The sequence below is a fragment of the Protopterus annectens genome, chromosome 15.part0 (genome assembly GCF_019279795.1).
Source record: "Protopterus annectens isolate FY-2018-M chromosome 15.part0, PAN1.0, whole genome shotgun sequence".
In the NCBI taxonomy this organism is placed as follows: domain Eukaryota; kingdom Metazoa; phylum Chordata; order Ceratodontiformes; family Protopteridae; genus Protopterus; species Protopterus annectens.
This window is the reverse complement of record NC_056749.1, coordinates 859,302,054-859,328,335: the sequence shown is the minus strand read 5'-3', so window position 1 is coordinate 859,328,335 and position 26,282 is coordinate 859,302,054.

Here is a 26,282-nt window from a genome sequence, read left to right as displayed (position 1 = left end):
GTGCAGAGCAGCATAGACCAACCTCTGTTCTCCCATGTGGCCTAAATTAAATTTTACCGAGGTAGCTAGATTGTGTCATCCTAATACAACCCAACAAACAGCAGTATAAGCAGTTGAATATAGAGGGGTTCTCCTGTGTAACTCTAATACACCAGTCTAAACCATCAAAGACAAAGATCTCTTAACAAGCTCAGATATAATCCCTAAATATGAAGTTACCCTCCCCCCACTCAATCTTCCTCATTACCTAGAGGAAAACAGTTTTTGTACTTACTTTTCTCACTTGCTTAGAGAAAAACAGCTCTTGTACTCACTTTCCTCACTTATCTAGAGGAAAATATTTTTTTATTCAGGCATGTCCAAGGGTCAGCCCTGAGTGTTCTCTCCTGTCTATCTGATGAATCTGGGCATTTTGAGGCAATGTAGAAATTGCCTCATGTACACAGACAACCCTCTCCTCCTACCACCCAACAATATAACCTGTGAGTGATGCACTTATCTAGACAAACTGGAGGTAAAGCTCTCTCCAACCAAGACTGAACTTGACAGACATGAGGAGAAGGTAAACATTTGCACCACACCACACTCATCACATAGTCTCATTAAATCTACACCAACAAAATCTAAACATAGTAACACAAAAACATTCATGGAGGCTCTCAATAATAATCTGTCTAAGCAACAGAGACCTCCAAAGCAGAAATGCAAGCAACCTCCATCCCCCAACACAACCCAAATGACACATAGCCCACAGACTCAGTGTGCCACTCAACCACAGCCAATAAGGCAAAACAACGTACCCAACACACTAGTCATAGGTGACTCTATAGTCAGGCACACTGATGTCCCACTCACCAGGCTAAACAAGGAGAAAGTTACTGTAAGCTGCATGTCGGGTGCCAGGATCCGCCACATAACCCACACACTCAGGTCACTCCTCAACAAGTACAAATATGACTCTGTCATTCTCCATGTTGGTGTGAATGACCTGAGATGTACCTCCTTGGTCTACATGAAAAGAGACATGGAAGAGCTCTCCGATCTTGTATCCCAGGCAGGTATGACCCTAGCCCTGAGTAGCATTCTGCCATCACCTAGAATGATACTGCAGTACAAGGACAAAATGATTGACTTCAACAATTGGCCAAGCTTCTGGTGTCATTTTAAGGAGATCCAGTATCTGTCTGCTTGGGATGACATGGTCGACAGACCACGATGCTTTGCCACAGATGGCCTGGACCTGTCGCCCCTGGGATTCTGGATACTGGCTAAGGCTCTTGCTGACCCTATAGTGCCTTTTTCTAGGCAGGGTTCAAATAACAAATTCACCACCATAACAGGAACAGGCAAGCAAAAACTGAGGGTAATGCTACTCAATGCTAGAAGTCTAAATCTCAAAATGTACTCACTCGAGGCACTCCTTAAAATGGAGAACATCGATATCTGTGCAGTGACTGAGACCTGGTTCAAGGCTCCAGAGAGCACCCCCGCACTACCAGGCTATAACTTATACCACACTTTTCAGCCATGTAACCTGGACCGAAACACCAAAGGCGGAGGTGTGTCCATATTCATTAAGGATATCTACACCTCCAGGCTAGTTGCTCAGCATAATGCATCCGAGGTTATCCAAGTGCAACTAACTCTGGGCAAAACTGCATTCCAAATTGTAGCTTGCTACAGCTCCCCCACCATGCACCAGGATTCCCACTCCTCTTTTCCCGATGTACTGGGAAATATTTGGGTTCAACCAAACACCCTAATAATGGGCGACTTCAACTACCCCACCATTAACTGGGAAAACTACTTGTGTACCAACTCCTTAGCTCAACGCTTTCTGGAATTCATAAACTCCAGTGACCTAGATCAACTTAACCACACCCCCACCAGGGGCAATAATATCTTAGACCTAGTCATTACCAACATGAGTGACCGGTGTTCTGCACCTGAAGTCAACTCCTCATTGGTCCGATCCGACCATAAGCCTATCACCCTTGATATCCACATCCCGCCCCCACCCCCTATTAAGGAAACCACAGTAAAAAATTTCTCCAAAGCCAACTTCATGCTTCTTAAGACGGAAGTGGTGAACTTCATGACACCCATGCAGATGGACAATACAGTTACAACTGCTGAATCCTATACAAATGCACTATATAAGCACTTACATGAGTGCATGGATCGTGCTATCCCAAACAGAACCAAGACGCCATCCTCCAAAAAAAGGAAGCCAATCTGGTGGTCCCCTGCCATAAACAAACTGTACAACAGAAGAAAGAAATTGTTGCAAAAGAGAATAAAATCCCATGAGTTTAGAAGCTCCCTGGTCAGCCTCAGTAAGAAGCTGAGATCCCTTATAAGATCCTCCACAACTAGCTAAAACAACAAAATCGCCAGTAAATCCAAGGACAACCACAAATCATTCTATAGCTATGTCAAGAATCTAGATGGCAACACCCAGATCTGCTCTGAGTTACAGCACAAAGGCATGAAAATTACAGAACCAACTGATAATGACAACATCCTGGCAGATAGGTTCAGTGCTAACTTTACCCCCCTCTCACCCCCTAAAAGGCCCATATCTATACAGGAAGAATGCAGAGTCCCTGTAATCACAACTACACAGGTCAAAGCTGCACTCTTTAAAGCCAAAAATACAGCATCCATGGGACCAGACAACATCCCAGGCTGCGTTTTACACGAACTTCAGAATGAACTGGCTCCCCACTTAAGCACCATGTTCAAAAATAGCCTCACATCAGGCTTTGTGCCCACTGAATGGTGCACAGCAACAGTTATCCCACTCCACAAAGGGGGAGCCACCACTGTGATCCCGGGAACTATCGACCTATTAGCCTGGCGAGTCTGCAAGGATATGGAACGTATCATCATGGAACTCATAAACAAAGACATTGGTAACCTCCAAACTCTGGATCCCACCCAGTTTGGGTTTGTGAAAGGCAGATCATGTCTCCTGAACCTGATCGATTTCTTTGAGGCAGTCACCAAAGCTGTGGATGAGGGTAAGGTGGTTCACACAGCATATCTTGACCTCGCCAAGGCTTTTGACACCATCACCCATTCTGGAATTATAGCTAAACTCACTAAACTAGGTATAAATCCCTACGTCACAAGATGGGTTGCCAACTGGCTCACTGACAGCACCCACACTGTAAGAGTTGCAGACTCCAAATCTGACCTCAAAGCAGTGACAAGTGGAGTACCACAGGGTTCAGTCCTGGGACCTCTCCTGTTTGGTATCTACTTCTCTGAAGTGCAGGCTAACACAGAAGGCCTCTGGCTAATGAAGTTCGCAAACTAGGAGCCATAGTCAAGTCCCCAAATGATGTGGACATCCTGCAGAAGGGCCTCACTGAGACAGATGTCTGGTGTCAGAGCCATGGCCTCAAGCTCAATGCCAAAAAGTGCAGTGTCATCCCCTTTGGTAAATCTCTGTACCCATGAACTACCACATAGGCAGCAATCTACTTAACACTGAATGCGTGATTAAAGACCTTGGGACCCAGGTGGACAGTAGTCTCTCCTTTGATAGTCACATCGCCACAGTAGTCAGGAAGTCCTTCTACATGGCACACCTCATCATAAAAGGGTTCTCATCCAGGAAAAAAGAGGTCATTGTTCCCCTCTACTTGTCAATCATTAGACCCATTATAGAGTACAATGTCCCTTTTGGAGTGTACCTCACAAGACATCTGCAGCAGCTGGAAAGGCCACAGAAGTACCTCACGAAGAGGATTACGGGCCTCAAACAAATGCCCTACACTGACCGCCCCGTATACTCCAGCTTTACTCCGTAGCATATTGCCTACTCTGAGGTGATCTCTGCCTAACATATAAAGCTATGTCAAACCCAGAGCTGTTGGATATACTGCCCCTAAAGAAATCCCAATCCCTCTGAGCTACACTCTCTAGGGATCTAAACCTTATCACCACAATAAACAGGACACGCTGAAGGGATAGATTCCTGTCCCAGAGACTTCCTATACTCTGGAACAAGCTACCCATCTATGTCAAGCAAAGTTCTTCATTAGCACTCTTCAAGAAAAATCTTGATGAGTAGATGGGAAATAAGAAATACACCCCGGGGATCACTTCTGTGTCTCTGCTGGACAGTGGCACAGGAAAATAACTTTCTTGGGTGGCGTAAGCTATGGAACCTTGCTGGCTAGGCTTACGTAGGCCCTTGAGCCAATAGCCTAGTACCTACCTATGAACCTATGAACCTATGTAACCACAGCAAACTCCAATATAAGCAATTTATTATGTTCATAGGTTCATAGGTTCATAGGTTCATACTAGGCTATCTGCCCGAGGGCATTTACAAGCCTAGCCCATAGTTTTGTGGCTTACGCCACCCCTTTAGTATGGGGAACTATACCCATTATTTTGCTGTGCCTCTGTTGAGCAGTGACACAAAATCAACTGCCAATCATTAGCGGACCGGAATTCCACTGTGGCAACCACTAACCAGGAAAAGCCGAAAGACACAACAACAACCTGGCACTGGATTCAAACCCTGGTCTGTGTGTGGCACAATGCACTACATACAGAGCATTTAACAAACTGAGCTACTAAGTCACTGTTAAATAAACAGGACACGCTGAAGGGATAGATTCCTGTCCTGTCTTGACCTCGCCATACTATACAAAAAGATACTGATGGGTGGTATGTTACCTCTGCTCATTGTCCATGGTTAACTGCCAAAGCAAGGATTTGCCAAACATATCTCAGTAATGAATGGACATTATCTGTCAGTCAGTGGCCAGTGTAGATCAATGTGTATTTGATATACCTTTTAGAAGCTTTCCAGTGAGTCAGGACATGTGCATAACTACTGAACACGTGCAAGCAAGAGTGCCATTTTGAGTGAGCAGCCAGAGTGAGAGCATGCAAGTATGTAGTCAGTTAGTTAGATAGTTCGTTTAAGTTTAATGTTCCTGCCATCCATCTTGATGTATTTGTATACAATAAACTACAACAAACACCCGAGCCTCAACATCTTCTTAATGCACTTAAGAAGAGTGACATGGTATCAGAATGGGATCCAGAGTTACAGCCATGAGGCAGCAGGATAAAATTGGAGGAATATATAGGTATGGATCATCCCTACTGCTCAAATAAATCACAAAACAGGTCAGAAACAAATTCCAGATAATAAAACTTGCTTAAATGATTTATTTTGCTACAAGTATAAAACAAAGCACTCAGAATGCTCAAAACAAATTTCTTATTAAATGAAATGTCCAAAACTGCAACATTTTGATAGAAATATTCGAAATAATTACGAAAATGTTTGAAACAATATCCAAATTACATAAAATGTACAAAAAAAAGATAAAACTACCATTTTTTTTGCTATGTGCTACTTTTTGTATTAACTAAAGCTATTCAAAATATCCAAAGTATTCAAATTGTTTGCAAGTGTGTGCAGTACTACAGTGCAGTCATTTCAAAGCATATTTCACAGAGTACAGTATTATAAAGCGTTTATTGTACATTTGAATATTATTATAAGTACCTGCTGTTTACAAGGGCCAATTGTGCATTGTGTTTTACTATAATCTGTGGGCATTGCAAAAGGGTTTTGTGGACCCGCACTGCATGTGTTTGATAACAATACTGCAGAAAATTGGAGAGTGTTTGAGCAGGAATACGATGTTTTCATACAGGCTGCTTTTTCTGACAAAGACACATATACAAAAGCATTTGTTTTGCTTAATTTAGCTGGTTCAGAGGCCATTGAAAGAGAACTTTCATTTGTGTATTCATCTGCTATGTTTCCAGGGGAGGGAAAGACCATGATTTAGTGGTACTGGCTGAGACAAGGGAAGACCCAGAGTGCTTAAAATGTAAATTTAGAGAAATGTGTAACCCTCAAATGAATATTACAATGGAAAGGCACTTATTTTACACAAGGGATCAAAAGCCTGGTGAAACTTTTGCAGCATATATAACTGACTTGAGAAATAAGGCTAAAACATGCAGATTTGGTGATCTGAGAGAAGAGTTGATAAAGGGCAGGCTTGTGGGTGGTATTAATAATGACACACAAAGATTTTGCTTCTAGATAGTGATTTAACTTTGAATAAGGCCATTGATATTTGTCAGATATGCAAGCTTACAGAAAAGCACACAAGTATGCTTACAAATGAGAATAACTGCAGAAGGCAATGTGCCAAAGCTCATGTTAATAGTATGCAGCACGTGGTTAAAATAAACAGGCCCAAGCACATGGCAGCTACTGCAGGTCCTGTAACAGTCCCTGGGAACCCCTGAGTCTTTCCAGAAAATTCCAGAGCATGCTCAGTGTAGCATAAGGATGAGTCAGCAAAGTCAAAACGTGCACCGACCCAGCCTCATAGTCAACTGTCATAATTGTGGTGGAAATCATGAATCCAAAAGAGAAAAGTGCTTTGCTTTTGGTCAGCAGTGTCATTTTTGCAATAAGTGGAATCATTTCAACAAGTTTTGTAAATCAAATAAGGCACATTGTTTTATTAAAAGATGGCATTCCAAGAGGCAAGTTGATCAAACAGAAAGCTGCACTCCTACTTTTTATGTTGATGGTGTGTCTGTGCTTGGTGAAATAGTTAATGCAGTACATTTGTAGGCAAAGAATGAAATCTTTTGTACTGTGTGGATTAATGGAGTCCTGTAGAGCTCAAAGCAGATACTGGCTCAAAGAGCAATTTTATGTCAGCAGACACATTTACTAGAGTAAAAGCTACAGAACATCTTGATTTGACAAAGTGTGCAAAGCTTGTTGCTTATGGTGGTGAAGGGATTCAGACCAAGGGCTCAGTATTGCTTTCATGTTATTCTGTTGAGAACAGCTATGACTTGCAATTTTTCATAGTTAAGAGACACGTGGAGTCATTATTAGGCCTCAGAGCCAGTTTGAAAGTGGGACTGCTTTCACTTAATAAAGAATTTCACCATGTCACCTGAATGATAACAGCTCAAATTTTGCCCAAACAATTTTTCTGAGTATGCTGATATTTTTGCAGACAAACCAGGCAAACTACCAGTTGTGTACTCTATGAAGGTAGACCCAGAGGTCAGCCCAGTTATCAGACCAGCAGAGAAAGTTCCATTAGCTATGCAGAGCAGAGTCAAAGTTGAGCTAGACAAAATGGTTCAGCAAGGAGTAATTTGTCTAGTAGAAGAACTACTGAATGGGTATCTTCCATGGTAGTAGCTCATAAGAAAAGCTCGGATGATATCAGAATATGTATTGATCCAAGAGATCTGAACAAAGCATTAAAAAAGTCTCATCATCCAATACGCATAGTGGAAGAGTTTGCTGTCCTCATGATAAATGCTACTGTTTTTTCTGTCTTAGAGAAAAAGAGTTTATTTTGGCAAATTTTGCTTGACCAAAACTCTTCATTGTTAATCACATTTGGTACGCCATTTGGAAGATATAGATTTCTCAGAATGCCATTTGGAATTAATTCTGCCAGTGAAGTCTTTCAGCATGCAATGTAGTAATTTATTTCTGGCTATCCATGTGCTATTATAGCAGATGATATTCTTGTAGGAGCAATGGTTAAATTGAACATAATAGAAATTTCAAGAAAGTTCTGGAAAGAGCACTCCAACTGAATCTTAAGCTGAATCATCAAAAGTGCAAGTTCAGGCTAAGAGAAGTTAGTTATGTTGGTCACTTGTTTATCAGTTCAGGCTTATGAACAGATCCTTCAAAGCAAACAGCAATTCTTGAATGCCAGCTCCAGACAATGTCCAAGTCCTACAATGTTTTCTTGGCATGGTCAACTATCTGGGCAAGTTCATTCCAGACTTAAGACTACTTTCAGCACCGCTCAGAGAGCTGACACACAAAGACGTACTTTGGTCATGGTCAGAACAGCACTAAAGAGTATTTGATGCCCTGAAACAGAAAATTGCCAACCCACCAACTCTCAGCTACTATGATGTTCACAAACCAGTTACTCTTCCGTGTGGTGTTTCTAAGTTTGGTCTAGGTGCTTTCATTCTTAAAGAGGGTAGACCAGTAGCTTATTCATCAAGAACTCTTACCAAGACCAATATGCAATATGCCCAGATTGAGGAAAGAGCTTCTGGTGATTGTGTTTGCATGTCAAAGCTTCATAATTATATTTATGATCAACCTATCCAGACTGAAAATGACCACCAACCTCTAGTCACTACTTTGAGAAAGCCAATGCATACAGCTCCAGCTAGGCTGCAACGCATGATGCTCAGATTGCAGAAGTGAAATTTAAATCTTGTTTACACAAAAGGCAAACTTCTTCATGCTGATGCTTTATCCAAATCGCCCAGAAAAAACACAGAACAGCATAATAATGAGCAACTTAATTTTGAGGTCATAGAAGTGAGAAATATTTCTTCCACGTGTATTGATGAGCTTAGAACTCACACATCTTCAGAGCCAATTCTCCAGAAGCTAAACCTCTTTATCAGTTCAGGATGGCCTTCAAAGCAATCTTGAATACCAGTAGAAGTGCAACCTTAATTTTCATGCAGAGATGAGATTTTGTCAGACAATGGTATTATCATGAAAGGTCCAAAAGTGATTGTTCCAAAATCCTTGCAACAAGAGTATATTAAGATCTTACATTGTGCCCACCCAGGAACTGATTCTACCAAAAAGAGGGCAAGATGTATAGTATTTTGGCCTTCTATGTCCAGAGATATTCAGAAAGTACTTTATCTTGTTCAGTATGTAATAGTACAAATCCATATCAACAGAAAGAACCACTTCAGTTAAGCCAGATTCCTGAACTACTTTGGTTGACAGTAGCCACAGATATCTTTGAGTGGAATGACCAACATTACTCAGTGTTAGCAGACTCATATTCAAATTGGTTTGAGATTAACCTACATCCCAACCTAACTTCCAGTACTGTCATTACTAAGTTGAAGCGACATTTTTCTTTCCATGGTAGTCCACACAGAGTTATTTCTGACAATGGTGCACAGTTTTCAAGTCAGCAGTTCAAGAGATTTGCAGAAGAGTGGGACTTTGTTCAGATTATGAGTCATCCTGAGTACCCTCAGTGAAACGGCTTGGCTGAACGTGCAGTTCAATGTGCAAAATAGCTGTTAGAGAAATCCAGATGTGACAATACCAATGTTTTTCTCAACTTGTTAAATCTCAGAAATATTCCTCATGATAATCATCTTGGTTCACCTGCCCAGAGACTTATGCTTTTTCAACAGTTGGGCTTTTACTGCTTTGTTGTTCTTAGCACATAGAACCAATAAATTACTGTTGATTGGTAGTGTGGTTCTGGTTTGTCTTGACATATGTCCCAGAAGTCTTACTATGATAAAACCAGCAAATCATTCAATTAATTGAAAAAGGGGAGATAATCAGGATGTAAACATCAAAAGGTTTTGATCGCATCAGATTTGTGAAAAGTTTGTGTCAAGAGCCAAGATCATACAATGTGGAATTGCAAGGAGTGGAATTCAAAAGAAATTGGAAGCATTTGTTACCAGTGTCCGAACCAGTGTTACAGCATCTTGCCTGTGACAAAGACTCTAGTTCTCAGAGTGACTTGTCCAATGTTCCTGTTCCAGAGGATATTCCATCAGCAATCCCCATTCCTGATACAATCCCTGAGACTCCTCAACTTTTCACAACGGACCCTAGAAACTATTGCCCCATAAGCCTGACTAGCTTGGTCTGCAAAGCTATGGAAAGGATCATTATGGACCTCATAAATAAAGATATTGGGGACCTACAGACACTGGATCCTACCCAGTTTGGCTTTGTTAAGGGCAGATCCTGCCTCTTAAACCTGGTTGACTTCTTTGAAACAGTCACCGAGGCCATTGACGAAGGGAAGGTGGTCCACACAGCCTATCTGGACCTCGCAAAAGCCTTCGATACAATACCCCACTCAGGCATTATAGATAAGCTCACCAGCTTAAATATAAACCCCTATGTCACTAGATGGGTTGCAAACTGGCTCAAGGACAGAACCCACATGGTTAGAATTGCTGGAGCCATGTCAGACTCCAAACCAGTTACAAGTGGCGTCCCACAAGGCTCAGTCCTGGGACCTCTCTTGTTTGGTATATATTTTTCGGAGGTACACGCCAACACGGAAGGACTGTGGCTGACCAAGTTCGCAGATGACTGCAAACTGGGCGCCATAATCGACTCTCCAGCCAACACAAGCATCCTCCAAAAGGGCCTCATAGAAACAGACAACTGGTGCCAGAGCCATGGCCTCAAGCTAAACGCCAAAAAGTGTATAGTCATCCCCTTTGGCAAAAACAAAGTGCCCACAAATTACCACATAGGTGGTAATCCATTAAGTACAGAAGAAGTCATTAGGGACCTGGGGACCCAAGTTGATAGCAATCTCTCATTTGACAACCACGTGGCCAAAGTGGTTAGAAAAACATTTTATATAGCCCACCTAATTATGAAGGGATTCACATCTAGATTAGGAGAGGTCATCGTGCCTCTTTACTCATCCCTCATCAGGCCCATAATCGAGTACAATGCCCCTTTAGGGATGTACCTTACCAAACACCTGCAGCAACTGGAAAGACCCCAAAAGTACCTCACCAAGAGGATCAAAGGACTCAAACAGATGCCATATGCTGCCCGGTTAAAGAAACTCCAGCTCTACTCAGTGGCATACCGCCTGCTCAGAGGTGACCTGTGCCTGAAGTATAAGGCCATGTCCAACCCGGAATTAAGGGACATGCTGCACCTCAAAAAATCCAAATCCCATCGAGCTACACGCTCGAGAGACTTGAACCTCAGCACTGAAATAAATAGGACATGCTGGAGGGACAGATTCATAACCCAGAGGCTCCCTTCACTATGGAATAAAATCCCAGTCCAGGTTAGGCAGAGTCCCTCATTGACTCTCTTCAAGAGGAATCTTGATGAGTGGATGGGCGATCATAGGTTTACCCCGGGTATCACTTCTGTGTCACTGTTAGACAGAGGCACAGTATACTAACCTCGAAAAAGGGCATAGCAAAATTAATTTAAAATGGGTGGCGAAAGCCAAACATACTCTGGCTAGGCTTATAAATGCCCTAGGGCAGATAGCCTAGTATGAACCTATGAACCTATGAACATTCCTCAGTGACTGTCCCTGTTACTAAACCCAGTCCTATCTATTATGTCATGAGATCAGGTAATCTCTCAAAACCAAGTTCCAGATATATGGCAACCTGGACATGACTGTCGTTTTTCTTTATTAGTGTCTTTATAATTGTTTGCCTATTAAAATGTCATTGCTTATATGAGACAGCCCAGTAAACAGGGAGGATGTAGATCAGTGTGTGTGATAAACTTTTAAGAAGCTTTCCAGTGAGTCAGCACATGCATATAAGTACTGAGCATGTGAAAGAGAGTGCCGTTTTGAGTGAGAAGCCAGAGTGAGAGCATGCAAGTATGTAGTCAGTCTGTTAACTAGATAGTTCATTTAAGTTTAATGTTCCTGCTATTCATCCTGATGTATTTGTATACAATAAACTACTTTAACAAACACCTGAGCCTCAACAACTTCTTAATGCACCTAGAAAGAGCAACAGCCAGTACTAGCTGTGAGGTGAAGGACATATAATGTACAGCATAGGTTAAGCAGAAAACCTGATAGTGACATTGGCTGACAGAGAAAGCATTTATTACTGTTAAACAGAATACTAATGGTTATGGAATAGCCAAGAGACAAGGCTACTTACTATTAATAGGTACACTGGAAGGTGATTGTCATACTATTACACCATGGCCCTCATTCAGCTATACTTTTGAGATGTGCAAAGTGCATTTGGGGTTCAGTGGTAGAATTCTTTCTTGCCGCAGTAATGACTTGATCATATCTAGCCAGGGCAATTACATTTAATATAGAGAGTCATCTATAGGTTGCTACCCACAGCTGTTATATGATAATAGAAGTAAGCACAGCTATAATACAAATACATCCAGCAACGCAGTCTATATGGCCAAAATATGGATGTACAGTTCAACACAAGAAATCCAATCAGAGTAACATTCAAATAGTTCTATCAGAGCAAAGATTGAATTTTAGTTTATTTGTCACGGTGCTAACACAAACTGTTCCCAAGTATCTGAAGTCGCTGAAAAATGTTTTGTGCCCTTATTAGTGTTGTTAAACAGCACCCCTCCCCCATGTAGGTGTATCTACTCACTATCGAATATCTTCATATTGATCAGCTCTCAGAGGGAAGTTTCTCATTCCTGCTAGCTTGTGATTTAGTCATTACTGAGAGCTCTACATTGTACGTCATTTTTAGGTACTTAGTATACGTAGCTGGTACAAGTAGTTTAGACATTAGGCATAACCCATTGTGTTCACTGTCTTCCAGTGTTTTCTTCCTGCTACTGTTAAGACTTAAGTGACCACTAATTTTCTGTTGCAATAGTCCAATTACTATACAGTAATTATTATACATAAACTACTTGGTTAATATTTATTTATTTATTTGACATTTACCAGGGTGGTCCGACTGGGTCTACAGAACGCATTTTCAGTGGAGGCCTGAGGAAAGTTCTACATATAGCACAGTACAAATACAGTATAGTCCACAAACAATGCAAGTGACATGAGGAATACTACACAAAATAAGCTGATTGAATGTAAACTAGGTTACAAGATATTCTACACATCTGGACAATTCCAGAGTTATATCATTATAGACAATTTTAGTCATTCTAACAACATATACATAGCCTACGAGTATCTAAAAGTATATGAAAATAGCATGCAGGTAGTACAATGTATGATATCTGCTGTTATAGTACATGAAAAATAAAATGTAAAGTTAGGAAAATAATAGCTGAAAAGTTAGTGATACAGAAAGATAGTGAGAGAGTTAAGAAGAAAAGATGGACTGAGCAGTAGCTTAAGAATATGGTCTAGAAACAGAAAAGGAGTTAGGAGAGGCTTGGAATGTTGCAGCCTGTGAAGGAGTGAAATGTGACAGAAGAAGATGATGATGCTAGTGTGGAAGAAGAGGAAGAGCTGAGCATTAGGCTGTATTTATACGGAGCAGAGTGGGTTTTTTTCTAGGTTTTGAGATAGCTAAGAGGTTTTTGTCTTCTGATCTTAGGGATCTATTTGGAGTGTAAGGTGTAACTAAGTTGGCTAGCACAGGGCAGGCAGTAGGCTTGAAAATAAGATTGTGCAAAGTGGATAGCTGAATAAAAGCAAGTTGTTTGGGGAATTCTAGCAAGTTTAGTTCTAGTAGCAGATTGCCACAAACTATAAGTATTGCACACACCAGTGTAAACTTCACACCTTTGTTGTAGCACTGTTCCATCTTGCTTAGGGTAAAAGTTTGGAAGTTAGTTAGGATAGGGTCACTGTAAAGAAGGGAGGGAAGTAAAAAGGTTTTTGCTAGCATAGCCTTGGTTGCTGTAGTTAAGAATGTTTGTTTCTATACGAGTCTAAGTTTTTGATGACTTTTCTTTATATTTTGCTGTATGTGGGGGTCAAAGGAAATGCCTTTGTTGAAGGTTGGGCATCGGACTGGCAACTCGGTACCATAAAAATCCACTGCCAATCATGAGCGGACCAGAGTTCCGCTGTGGCGACCCCTAACCGGGAAAAGCCAAAAGTCAAAGTCTGGGGGGGGTCAAAGGAAAGTTTATTGTCAATGATTACTCCTAGAAGTTTGGTTTCCTGCACTATTTCCATGACAGTGTTGTCAGATGCAAAGATGTTGAAATAATCGGTGACGGGCATACCTCTCATCTGTACAGATTTTCACAGATTGACCAGATTCTGACCTCATATTTTGTTCCATTTTTCATAAAATTGCACTTTTCTGGCAAATTAGTGCTAAATCATTAAAGACTGACGTTAGAAAATAATGACAGACATTTGAGTTTCAGACTTCATATCCTTCAGAAAATTGTATGCTAATACAAAACCTGTTATTCTATCAAATTTCTAAGTTTGTAAGAGCAATATTTAAAAATTGTCCCTATTTTTGATCCTTTGTCCCACTTTTATTTATGGCTTTGTCCAGATTTCTTGCTGTAAGAGGTTGAGAGATATGCAGGGGAGGTGTTTTTGGGGTGAAAGATTACAGGTTTAGTCTTCTTTGGATTAAGGAAGAGTTGGGCATTTTTTAGCCTGGATTCAACTGCAGCAAAGGACTGATGAATTTTTGAAAGCAGTTCTGGCAGTGATTGAGTGGTACAGATTATGGTGGAATCATCAGCATATTGAATGAGGGTTCCAGGGTGGGAGGAAGTGTGAAGGCTGTTAGTGAAAATGTTGAAGAGTAGGGGTCCAAGGATGGAGTCTTGAGGGACTCCAGTAGGGTTATGGACCATTTCACTGCTTGTTTATGATCCTCAAGGTAGCTCAAAAACCCATGCTCCTTTAATTGCTCTAGTAAATGCCATATACTGCAGAAAAACAAAACTCCTGAACCACTGACATCAAGGACTGTGTTTTTGTTTTCAAAGAACACAGGCTACACAGTCAAATATAAAGAAGAGCATAATAGCAAGATTGCCAATAAATTGCAAAATAAATATATTGCACTATAAAAAACATGCATATTCACATTAGGTAGTTCATACCGGTTCAACTTTATACAAAACAGCATAACAACAAAAGTGACCGAGACCATATAACAAAAATTGAGCGAATAGGAAAATATACATGTCAAATGTATTTTTTTACAGACGGGTGAAATTTAATAAAGCCTACACTTTTTTTCCATGTAGGCATTGCGCCACACTGCTAACATGGCCACGAACATTTTTAGATTCAGTAAGCACTGCATGGCATGCAAATCACATCATAAGCAGGTGAATCTCATGCAAATGAGGCAGATAGAGCAATCCAGCAAGCAGATAGGCAGCTCTGCAGACCCTGTGTCAGTGTTCGTAGTGTATGCAGAAAAACTCCATGTACAGGAATATAGACAGGTAAAAGGGACTGTAAAAATGTAGATAGATGGACAGAAATTACATAGCACATACAGATGCCTTCCAGTTTATAGCCTGCTACAGACCACCCTCCCAAACCCAGGAACCCCACTCGGCCTTCCTGAGAACATTGGAAAATATGAAGGTCTCTCCAAATACCATTATATTTGGTGACTTCAACTACCCAACCATAGACTGGGAGCATTACTCTAGCTCCAACACCCTAGCCCAAAGGTTCCTAGAATTTATAAACTCAAATGCTATGGAACAACTTGTTACCACTCCCACAAGAGGGGAAAACATACTGGACCTGATCATCACCAACATGGGGACTCTATGCTCCAGACCAGAAGTGTATCCCTCACTGGTAAGATCAGACCATAAACTAATCTCACTGGATATTCACATCCCGACCCCACCCCATGCCCAGAAAACCACAGTGAAAAACTTCTCTAAAGCAAATTTCACACTCCTCAAAACCGAGGTGGAATCCTTCAAAGCCCGGGCCTCTGGATAATATGGCCCAGACCACAAAATCCTTTATAAGCATTCTAGGAACACTTTCAGGAATGCATGGATCATGCAATCCCAAATAAAACCAAGACCCAATCCTCCAAAGGCAGACGTCCTGTCTGGTGGACCCCAGCCATAAACAAACTATACAATAGAAGGAGGAAGCTACTACATGACAGAGCAAAATCCAAAAAGTGAAGGCATCTCTGATCAGTATTAGCAAAAACTACGGCACTCATAAAATCGTCTAAGGCCAGCTTCGAGAGAAAAATTGCACAGGACACTAAGGATAATCACAAGGCTTTCTTTAGTTATGTTAGGAACCTGGGTGGGAATTCCCAGATATGCTCAGAATTAGTCCAAAATGACAAAAAATACACCGAACCCACAGACATTGCCAACATCCTAGCTGACAGGTTCAGGGCAAACTCCCCCCCCCTCCCCACCAAAAGGGCTAATATCTATCCCAGCAGAGTGCTGCCCCCCTGACATCTCAGATGCTCAGGTAAGAGCTGGCCTCTCCAAAGCAAGAAACACAGCATCAATGGGACCAGATGGTGTCCCGGGCTGCGTCTTACATGAACTCCAAGAAGAGCTAAACCCAAACCTAAAACTACTGTTCAATCTCAGCCTTACTACAGGATATATACCCAAAGAGTGGCGTACAGCAACAGTGGTCCCTCTCCACAAAGGTGGTGCCTCAACGGATCCTGGAAACTATCGCCGCATAAGTCTCACTAGCTTGGTCTGCAAAGCTATGGAAAGGATCATCATGGACCTTATAAATAAAGATATTGGGGACCTACAGACACTGGATCCTACCCAGTTCGGCTTTGTTAAGGGCAGATCCTGCCTCTTAAACCTGGTCAATTTCTTTGAAACAGTCACCAAGGCCATTGACAAGGGGAAGGTGGTCCACACAGCCTTCCTGGACCTCGCAAAAGCCTTCGATACAATACCCCACTCGGGCATTATAGATAAGCTCACCAGCTTAAATATAAACCCTATGTCACTAGATGGGTTGCAAACTGGCTCAAGGACAGAACCCACATGGTTAGAATAGCTGGAGCCATGTCAGACTCCAAACCAGTTACAAGTGGCGTCCCACAAGGCTCAGTCTTGGGACCTCTCTTGTTCGGTATATATTTCTCGTAGGTACAGGCCAACATGGAAGGACTGTGGCTGACCAAGTTCACAGATGACTGCAAACTGGGCACCATAATAGACTCTCCAGCTGACACAAGCATCCTCCAAAAGGGCCTCATAGAAACAGACAACTGGTGCCAGAGCCATGGCCTCAAGCTAAACGCCAAAAAGTGTATAGTCATCCCCTTTGGCAAAAACAAAGTGCCCACAAATTACCACATAGGTGGTAATCCATTAAGTACAGAAGAAGTAATTAGGGACCTGGGGACCCAAGTTGATAGCAATCTCTCATTTGACAACCACGTGGCCAAAGTGGTTAGAAAAACATTTTATATAGCCCGCCTAATCATGAAGGGATTCACATCTAGATCAGGGGAGGTCATCGTGCCTCTTTACTCATCCCTCATCAGGCCCATAATTGAGTACACTGCCCCTTTTGGGATGTACCTTACCAGACACCTGCAGCAACTGGAAAGACCCCAAAAGTACCTCACCTAGAGGATCAAGGGGCTCAAACAGATGCCGTATGCTGCCCGGTTAAAGAAACTCCAGCTCTACTCAGTGGCATACCGCCTGCTCAGAGGCGATCTGTGCCTGACTTATAAAGCCATGTCCAACCATAATTAATGGACATGCTGCACCTCAGAAAATCCAAATCCCATCGAGCTACGTGCTCGAGGGACTTAAACCTCAGCACTGAAATAAATAGGACATGCTGGAGGGACAGATTCATAACCCAGAGGCTCCCTTCACTCTGGAATAAAATCCCAGTCCAGGTTAGGCAGACTCCCTCATTGACTCTCTTCAAGAGGAATCTTGATGAGTGGATGGGAGATCGTAGGTTTACCCCGGGTATCACTTCTGTGTCACTGTTAGACAGAAGCGCAGTATACTAACCTCGAAAAAGGGCATAGCAAAATTAATTTAAAATGGGTGGCGAAAGCCATACGCACTCTGGCTAGGCTTATAAATGCCCTAGGGCAGATAGCCTAGTATGAACCTATGAACCTATGTGAGCAAAACTATCTTGTGTGTGTCTGACAAATTCATGGAAATAAGTTAAATTATTTTTTTATTTTAATAATCTGAGCATGTTTGCTCTGCTCAGCACAGTGCGCAAACATGCTTTATAAATAAATTTAAAAAAAGTGGAGAAAACAAAATTAATATTATGTGGCAGAAATGTATTACAGGACCCCATGTGGAGTATCTGTCATGGTGCATGAGTGCTGTGCTAACGTGGTAGGGCTTTAAAGCGTGTAGTTTACAGGCTGTGAGCATGGATCCCTATGCAAATGAGATGGAGTTACTGCATAGCACAAATTGGTAATTGTGTCTGCATATTCTTTTCGTGTAAGCAGAGAACCATTTTGTTGTTTACAGAGGAGGTAGCTGACATCAGGGAAAGGTGTCCCATGACTTCTAAGCTTATTTCAGCTTAGCTGTGCCTCTTTGTGTGTAGTGCCAGCATGCTGACTGTATCATTGTAGGGGGTGTGTGCACTCACTTCTAAGCTTTGTTTAGCTAGGGGGAGTGAGTTTCAGTGTGTTTGCGCTGCGCCCCACCATGTAAAGAGTGGAAGTCTGGGGGTGTGTAGACTGACTGCTAAGCTTTGTTTATCTACTGGGTGTGCGTTTGCATGGTGTGCCACAGTACTTAGTGTATCGAAAAGCCAATGACATATCAATTAGTTTTGACTCCTGTTTAACTTAAACTAGGGCCATTAAATGATGCTAATGATATACTAGGCAGGTGGAATGCATCATAGGTAGCAATCACACAGTCAGCACCTACAGCAGAGCACTATAAAGTATGAATACTCCCTACACTCTGATTTTCCCCCATACTCTGCGCCACTAGAGTACAGACTTGGGAATTTTAACTGAGAGGATGCTAGGGTTTGCTGCAGGTCTGCTACATCTGTATGTGCTAGACACTGAAGTCAGTGCTGCTGCTGCTGCTGACAATAGGCCTAGGCTGAGAATGAGAAAGTGTTCAGGCCCAGGTTAACTTTCAGCTACATGAGCTGGAGATTGTTGAGTGCTACAGGGTGGACAGGGATATACTACAAGACCTCACTGAGCTCTGCTACTCTCAACTCAGACCCAGAGACAACAGAAGGGAACCCATCCCTGTGCAAACAAAGGTATGTGTAGCCCTTAGGATACTAGCTACAATTACTTTGGAAAGACCAGCTGGGGACATAATGGGAGTCTCACAGGCATCTGATTCCAGGGTACTCCACCAGTTCCTGGATGCCATGCTACCACATGCCAGTGAGCACATTTCTTTTCCTCTAACCCCTGAGGCAAAGGCCAGCAATATGCAACACTTCTATTGTATAGCAGACTACCCAGAGGTACTGGGTGTCATAGACTGCACTCATGTACATATCAAGTCAGCACCTGGTGAAGAGGGTATAATCTACATCAACTGCAAGAAGTACCACTCCATCAACTGCCAGGTCATGTGCAATGCCCAGGGCATTATCATGAATGTTTGTGCTGGCAGCTCTGCCAGTTATCACGACTCCCATATCTGGCACACATCACAACTGTACTAGATGTTTGCTAGAGGGAGCATCCCACATGGCCATTTACTTGGGAAACTGGATATGCACTGGAACTGTGGCTGATAACACCCATCAGAACTGCACATACACCCACTGATGAATACCATAATTAGGCACATGCACAAACTATGAACATCATAAAAAAACAAAAAAAACCACAAACAAGGTAACGAAAAGATGGAACAAACCGCTGCAAATAATCCACGAATATAAACCAAGTAGAGTTTATTGTGAGCGCTTTGAGAAAATAACTGAAATGTCTTTTCGTTCTTTTATATCTGACCCGTTTTTTTACAACAAATGTAAACAGCATAATAATATTTCCAAGGATGACAGGGAGCTTATAGATTTTGTTAAGATACACAATATTCGGGTTATGCAACCCGACAAGGGTGGTGGGGCCATTTTTATGTATGATGCAGACTATGATTGCAGGATGTTCAAGATGCTTTCCTCTTTGAACTTTAATGAGGTGTCTTTAAATGAACTCAATCAAGCTTATCAACGTATTAAGGGTTTTTTGAGTGATTTATTTATTGATGGGACTATTTCCCTAGAAACATATCATTATCTGGCAATGCCCGCCCCCCTTATTCCTGTCATTTTTGGAATACCTAAGCTGCACAAAGACATGAATAATCCCCCTCTTAGGCCTATTATTGATGGACGCAACTCCATCACATATGCCTGTGCCAAGTGGGTAGATGGTAAATTAAAGGAGGCATTAAAAACGGAAACTCAGATATGCCGTGATTCTTGGCATGTGTTACATCATTTGAATACCATTCCTTTTGATGAAAATTACGGGTTCTTGACTGTGGATATTAAGGATTTATACAAAGTTATTCCACAGAAATTAGGCTTAGAATGGGTAAGAGACTTTTTACTCATGAAACAAGTCTCAGGATTGGACATTGATGTGATTATTGCTTTGTTGGATATTATTTTAAGTAATAATTATTTTATGTTTAAAAAGCAACTGTTTCTCCAAAGGTCAGGTATTGCCATGGGCTCCCCCTGTGGGGGGAGCTTTGCTAATTCTGTTATGGCATTCTGGGAACACACTTTCCTATTTCCGCATGCTTTGTTCCAAAATTTGGTAGTATGGTATACATGGTACCAAGATGATATTTTTATTATCATGAAAGGGACACAAGTGGACGCTGAGAGATTAGTTGACACTATGGGTTCCTTTTCATCATTCTTGGAATTTACGTTTCAATACCATGAGCATGTTATCAATTTTCTTGATATTAATATATATAAGGATGTGACATATAATAGATTTAGGACGACAATTTATAGGAAACCTTTTTACAGTAACTCCATTTTACATTTTTCTAGTAATCACCCATTTTTTCAAAAAAGAGGGGTGATTAAAGGCTAATTGGTCAGAGCATCCAGAATGTGTTCGCTTGATGATGATTTTGAACAAGAGTGTAACACGTTGGGTCAGATGTTCTTGAATCGGGGTTATCCATCATCCTTGGTTCATGTATTGACTTTGGAAGTTTCAAACAAAAGAGCAGAGGGTTTACTTGGTCCTATCTTAACAAAAGGTTACTCTTCTACTAACGGGATCCGATTACCTGTCGTTGTTACAAATACAGCGCCGGTAATGGATTCTGATGGTCAATTAAATTACATTACCAGTTTTATTACACAATTCAATGATATGGCATTTCCACTTAGGGAAATCTTGAATAATTGCTGGGATGTAATTTTGCAGGATTCGAGTCTTAGGAAAGTGCTTGGGATTAAACCAGTTGTGGTTTTTAAAAAAGGTGTCTCTTTAAAGACAATATTTCAACTTCCCTATGGTCATCATAAATAAAGGAAAGGGATGTTCAAATGTGGAAGGTGTAGGTACTGTCAATATATTCAGACGGGTTCCTGTTTTTATATTAAAGGTCACAGATATTTTATTCCTGACAAATTTAATTGTGACTCTCAAGGTGTTGTATACCTGGCTTCATGTCAGTCTTGCCCAGTATTTTATCTGGGTAAGATGGAACGCCATTTAAAACAGCGTATATATGAGCATATTTATGCTATTGCTAAAGGACAGGTTACCAATGCCTTGGCAAGGCATGTTATTGAATTTAATTCACATAAATTTCTTTTTACTGTAGTACAACAGGTTACCCAAAATCCAAGAGGTGGTCCTTGGCAATTAAAACTTGAGGAACAAGAATTAATCTGGCAATTAAAAACAAACGCCTATGTTTATCCTGGGATTAATGATGTCATTTCTATTAAATGTGTACTTAGGTTGAAAGCTTTGAGACATTAATTGAATTTTAATAGTCCTAAATAACATTACTTTAATGTAGTTAGTTTTGGACTTGGTTAATAGTGCTGTGGTTATTAATTTAAAGTATTGGAATATATCAAGTTTGTAAAAAAATTTTTTTTTAAATTTTTAAATAATGTTTAATATTTATTTTATTGTTTAAGTGGCTAATTAGCTGCTCAATTGATTAATTGGTTTGCTTATATATTGGGGTTGTTGGCTGTATGTTTTTGTCTGAAGAAGTGCATCCATCTTAGATGCATGAAAGCGCTCACAATAAACTCTACTTGGTTTATATTCGTGGATTATTTGCAGCGGTATGAACATCATAAAGCATGTGTTTGGGCTTCTGAAGTCACTATTTCAGTGCCTCGATATATCTGGTGGATCCCTACAGTACTATCCAGCCACATGTGCACATATGTTCTCAGTATGTGCCATGCTACATAATATGATCCTGTGGAAATAGCTTCAGCAGGATCTGCAAAGGGAAGGGATACACAGCCCCTCCACCAGTGCCAACATTACCACAGCCACAGTCATAGGAGAAAATTGTTAATGCCAGACAACCCACACAACCTGCAACTATCCGTGTATTGGCTGTGTACTGCTTGCATCACACAGATTCAGTCCTGAACTACAGTTCTGTCAACTGCTGCAGTCATAAGGTAAGTCTCTAACCTACACAATACTTGTAAGGATTACTATAATATGGTATCATATATATGGATCTGTTGCATTTATGCAAAGAAATATAGTGGGCTATGTGGACAGAAATAATATCCACATGGGACTACAGATACCCAGTCCAGTAGTATGTGTTCCCTAATAATCATTAGGCCTCATGGTGTGAATATTCACTGCATCAGTCAAGGGATATGTTAAGCAGTGTGGTCACATGATATTTGGACTACTGTCTATCCCAGTAGATCAAGCACTGTTGCTCCTCCACCCCCAACACAGCAGTGTTCTAATATAACTGTTTTAAAAATAAGTCAGCAATGGTATATCAGCAGACCAGGCAATCTCAGGGCTGTAACACAGAACTTGATCACTCCTTGTATGTCACACGTAATGTAGGAATAACAATGTACATATTTATACTGTTAACTGTGTGATGAATGACTCCATTCTGTCTGGCAGCCTGTGTGGCTCAGTGGACTAGGGAAGTTAGCATGGGTGATGGTGTTGATGCTTCTAATCTGGAAGTAGACACAGCTTTTACATGTGAGGTATTATTATGCTGGTGTTTTCACAGACTGTCAGTTTGTGTGTGATGTAACATTATGAACATCAGTTACATATTAAGTACAGCTGACAGCTGGGGAATGCAGTACTGCAGAAAAAGGGACAGATGTCAATGTCTGCTTAAACTAAGAGGTTGAGAGATATGTTACAATCTGTTCAAAGCCTGGAAAAATAGGAGGACAAAGGCCCACGAATAGGGGCATATGTCAAATACTGCTCTCATACATTTAAACAGTTGCTAAAATGACAGGTTTGTTTCAACAAACATTTTTCTGAAAGAAGTGAAGTCAGAAACTCAAATGTATCTCACTATTTACTGACTTCGGTCCTAAGTTCATCCAAGTAATTTGTCAGAAAACCACAAATTTTATAAGGAACATACCAAAACTATGAGCCAAACCTCTGGACATTCTGCGAAACCCTGGACAGTTGAGAGGTATAGTCTGTAACAGACAAAATCCCATACTGAAGTACAGGTAGGTGTGACCTGGAGTCACTTTCTAAGTGCTGACAGTCACACTGAGAATGCCCAAACACTTAGTTAAAATGAGAGCAATTCTGTTGCCCCATCATCAGACTGACCTGTTATGTATAGATATGTCTATATAAATAGACATATGTGCATACATATCCATCTGTCACTATCTCTCTCTCACATACCTAGTATATCTATCAGTATGTAGTGTCAAATAGATATATACCAATATATATACCTGTATATCACAATGATACATAGACTCTCCCCATATATCTACATAACATATATACATGTCATATACATGCAGATTTACATTTATATATACATCCCTGTTAATTACATAAATATGGGTGTGGATGTCTGTATTGTCCAACATACTCTAATAATGGTGTGTAAGTCTGTACTATAACACATCCATACTGTTGCTCAAAGGATCCAAACTAAGGGCACAACTGTACATAATCCAATTACCTACAGACACCTGTGCCTGCTGGATGTTACCACGGAGAGAGACGCAGGTGAGCAGGTGGTTAATGTATAATGTCATCAATGTACGCATGGATGGGACACATTGTTCCTGTCCACAGGTTTGCCTATCTAACTGCAAGCAGTCACATATGATGTCATCCACCTGAAGACTACCAGATGACAGTGTAGTATCCAGAGTTAAGCTGTGGTGCATGTGATAAATATTGTGATTTGTAGTGTGTATGACTAGAAACATAGAGGTTCTAATCTCATGCCAGGCTACTTGTTCCATGTGTATGTGTGTGTGTGTGTGTGTGTGTGTGTGTGTGTGTGTGTGTGTGTATCTCTGCAGAACAACTGCCATGCCCTCATGGATTATACACCTGCAATGGTTATGCACTTTTTGGGCCTGCAACCTGCTGCTGATATTTTGATCTGTAGTGTCTAAGACTAAATAGGCAGTAGTTTTAATCTCACTCCAAGCTACTTGGTGTGAGTGTGTGTGTGTGTATGCCCATGCAAATCAACTGCCATGCCCTCATGGACTATCCACCTGCAATTGTAATGCACTTTCTGGCCTTGTAACCTACTGCTGACTTCTGCACTGCCCTCTTCTACAAGGCCTGATGATGTCATCTATCTGAAGACTACCAGCTGACAGTGTAGTATCCAGACTTAAGCCATGGTGCTTGGAATAAATACTGTGATCTATAGTATATAAGACTAGATAGACAGAGGTTCTAATCTCACTCCAGGCTACTCGGTGCAGATCTGTATCCTGATGGCATAATTGTGATCAGCTTGGTAACTTAGTAATAGGTAGGGTTTTGCAGTATTTTATTTGCAGAGTGTGATGTGGCTCCCCAAAGGACATCAGCAGACCTTGTTGTGGTCAGTCATCATGCATAATATGTCCTGAACTGATAGTACTAGCAGGCATGAAGTGCACTGCATGCATCTTGTACTGTGGTCTGTAGTGTGTACCATTACATAGGTTAGTTTTCCCATCTACATACAGCCAACTTGTGCTATGTGTGTGCCTTGACATGTCCTGTGAACAGTGATTGGAAGTAGTGCTAGCCTCAATGTAGCTATGGTTGTGTGTGAGCCTGTTAGAACATTTTACATCATGTTATGGAACTATAGGACATTTGAACTTTACTGGCATAATGGCCATACATCCCTCACAATCATAGACATCTTTATACCCGTAGTTACAGGATTAGCACATGTTTCCCCAGTCCAAGAGGGCACAGATAGGTGCCCTGTGTTGAGATAATGGTTGTCTAGCTACTCATACAGATGGCATGTGGTGAGGTGTACTGAGGTGCTCTGTGTGCCATTAGGCAGGGTTCTGTTTCAAGGGTGTGTTTAACTCTGCTAGACACATCTCTCCCACAAGCATGTAGTACCAATGTCACATATGAGGTTGATGTCCTTACACTGGGTTATCCATCTACTATGCCTCCTACAGATAGGCAGTATATGCAATCATGCAGTGTCACACATTGACCCATATGCAAGACACAGATCATCTCTGAGTAGTCTATATGCCACAGGTGACAATGACACTCATTGCAGACTATCCCCATTGAACACATGCTGAAGATGTGAAGTGAACTTGTGAGGGACCATACTGCCATACTGTTGTGTGCATTTGCCAGTACTGCTTGGAAAGGTACATCACCAAATGGCCATGGCATTCAGATATTGGCATGCTTAGGGAAGAGTACATGGAGGTTGTGATTATGTCACTTACAGGTGACTGTGGCCTCAGCTATGCCATGTGATTCCTGCCATATCACTGCAGAGACAAGGTGATCTGAGGCACATTAGGTGTAAACCTGTGTGGCCAGTTCATTCACCCCTGAGTATGTGCATCACATGTTGCGACAGAACTATGCACCTGGTAAGTAGCACATCAAAGTGATGGAACTGATGCTAAATATATATTTGCATGGAGTTTATGGCCATTACTATGTCAGCAGGCACGTATTTTCAACACCCTCTTGCAAGATAGTAGCATACCAGAGAGACTCTATGAGTGCTCACAATTTGTAGGCATCAGCCAACATTGTTAGCCACAGTCAGTCAGTAGTTGCATGTATTGTGGTTGAATGGATTCCAAGCAGTAGAGGGACTAGAACTGCACCCTGTTGAGCACTGCTACTGACAGATCAGCTATTGGATGTGGATGTCCCTCTGTTGCATATGTGTGCCAGCAGTGGGCCACTTAGTGACCCCTACAATAACAGTATCATGGATGCCTAAGTGAGTGCTTTGTAAATGCTGTTTCAGTGGGGGATATAGTTAGATGGCTTAGCTGAGTCTAGGGGGTTGTATGTCCTGATATACTCTCACCCAGGTCCATGGTGGCTACATTAGAAATGTCCACCATGTGTAACAGTCATGCTCCCCCTGGCACACATCCAAACCATGTACAGTCAACTGTGTGTAGAACATATATATGTGTAATGATAACCTCCATGATGATTGCCCCTACTGGCATACAGATATGGATACCCAGACAAAGATGTGTATATTTATGTTGGTCAGAGGATGCACCATCTCTGAACAAGGGTATAACAGTTGCTGTTGTCCACTCAGCTGGTGTGCAGCC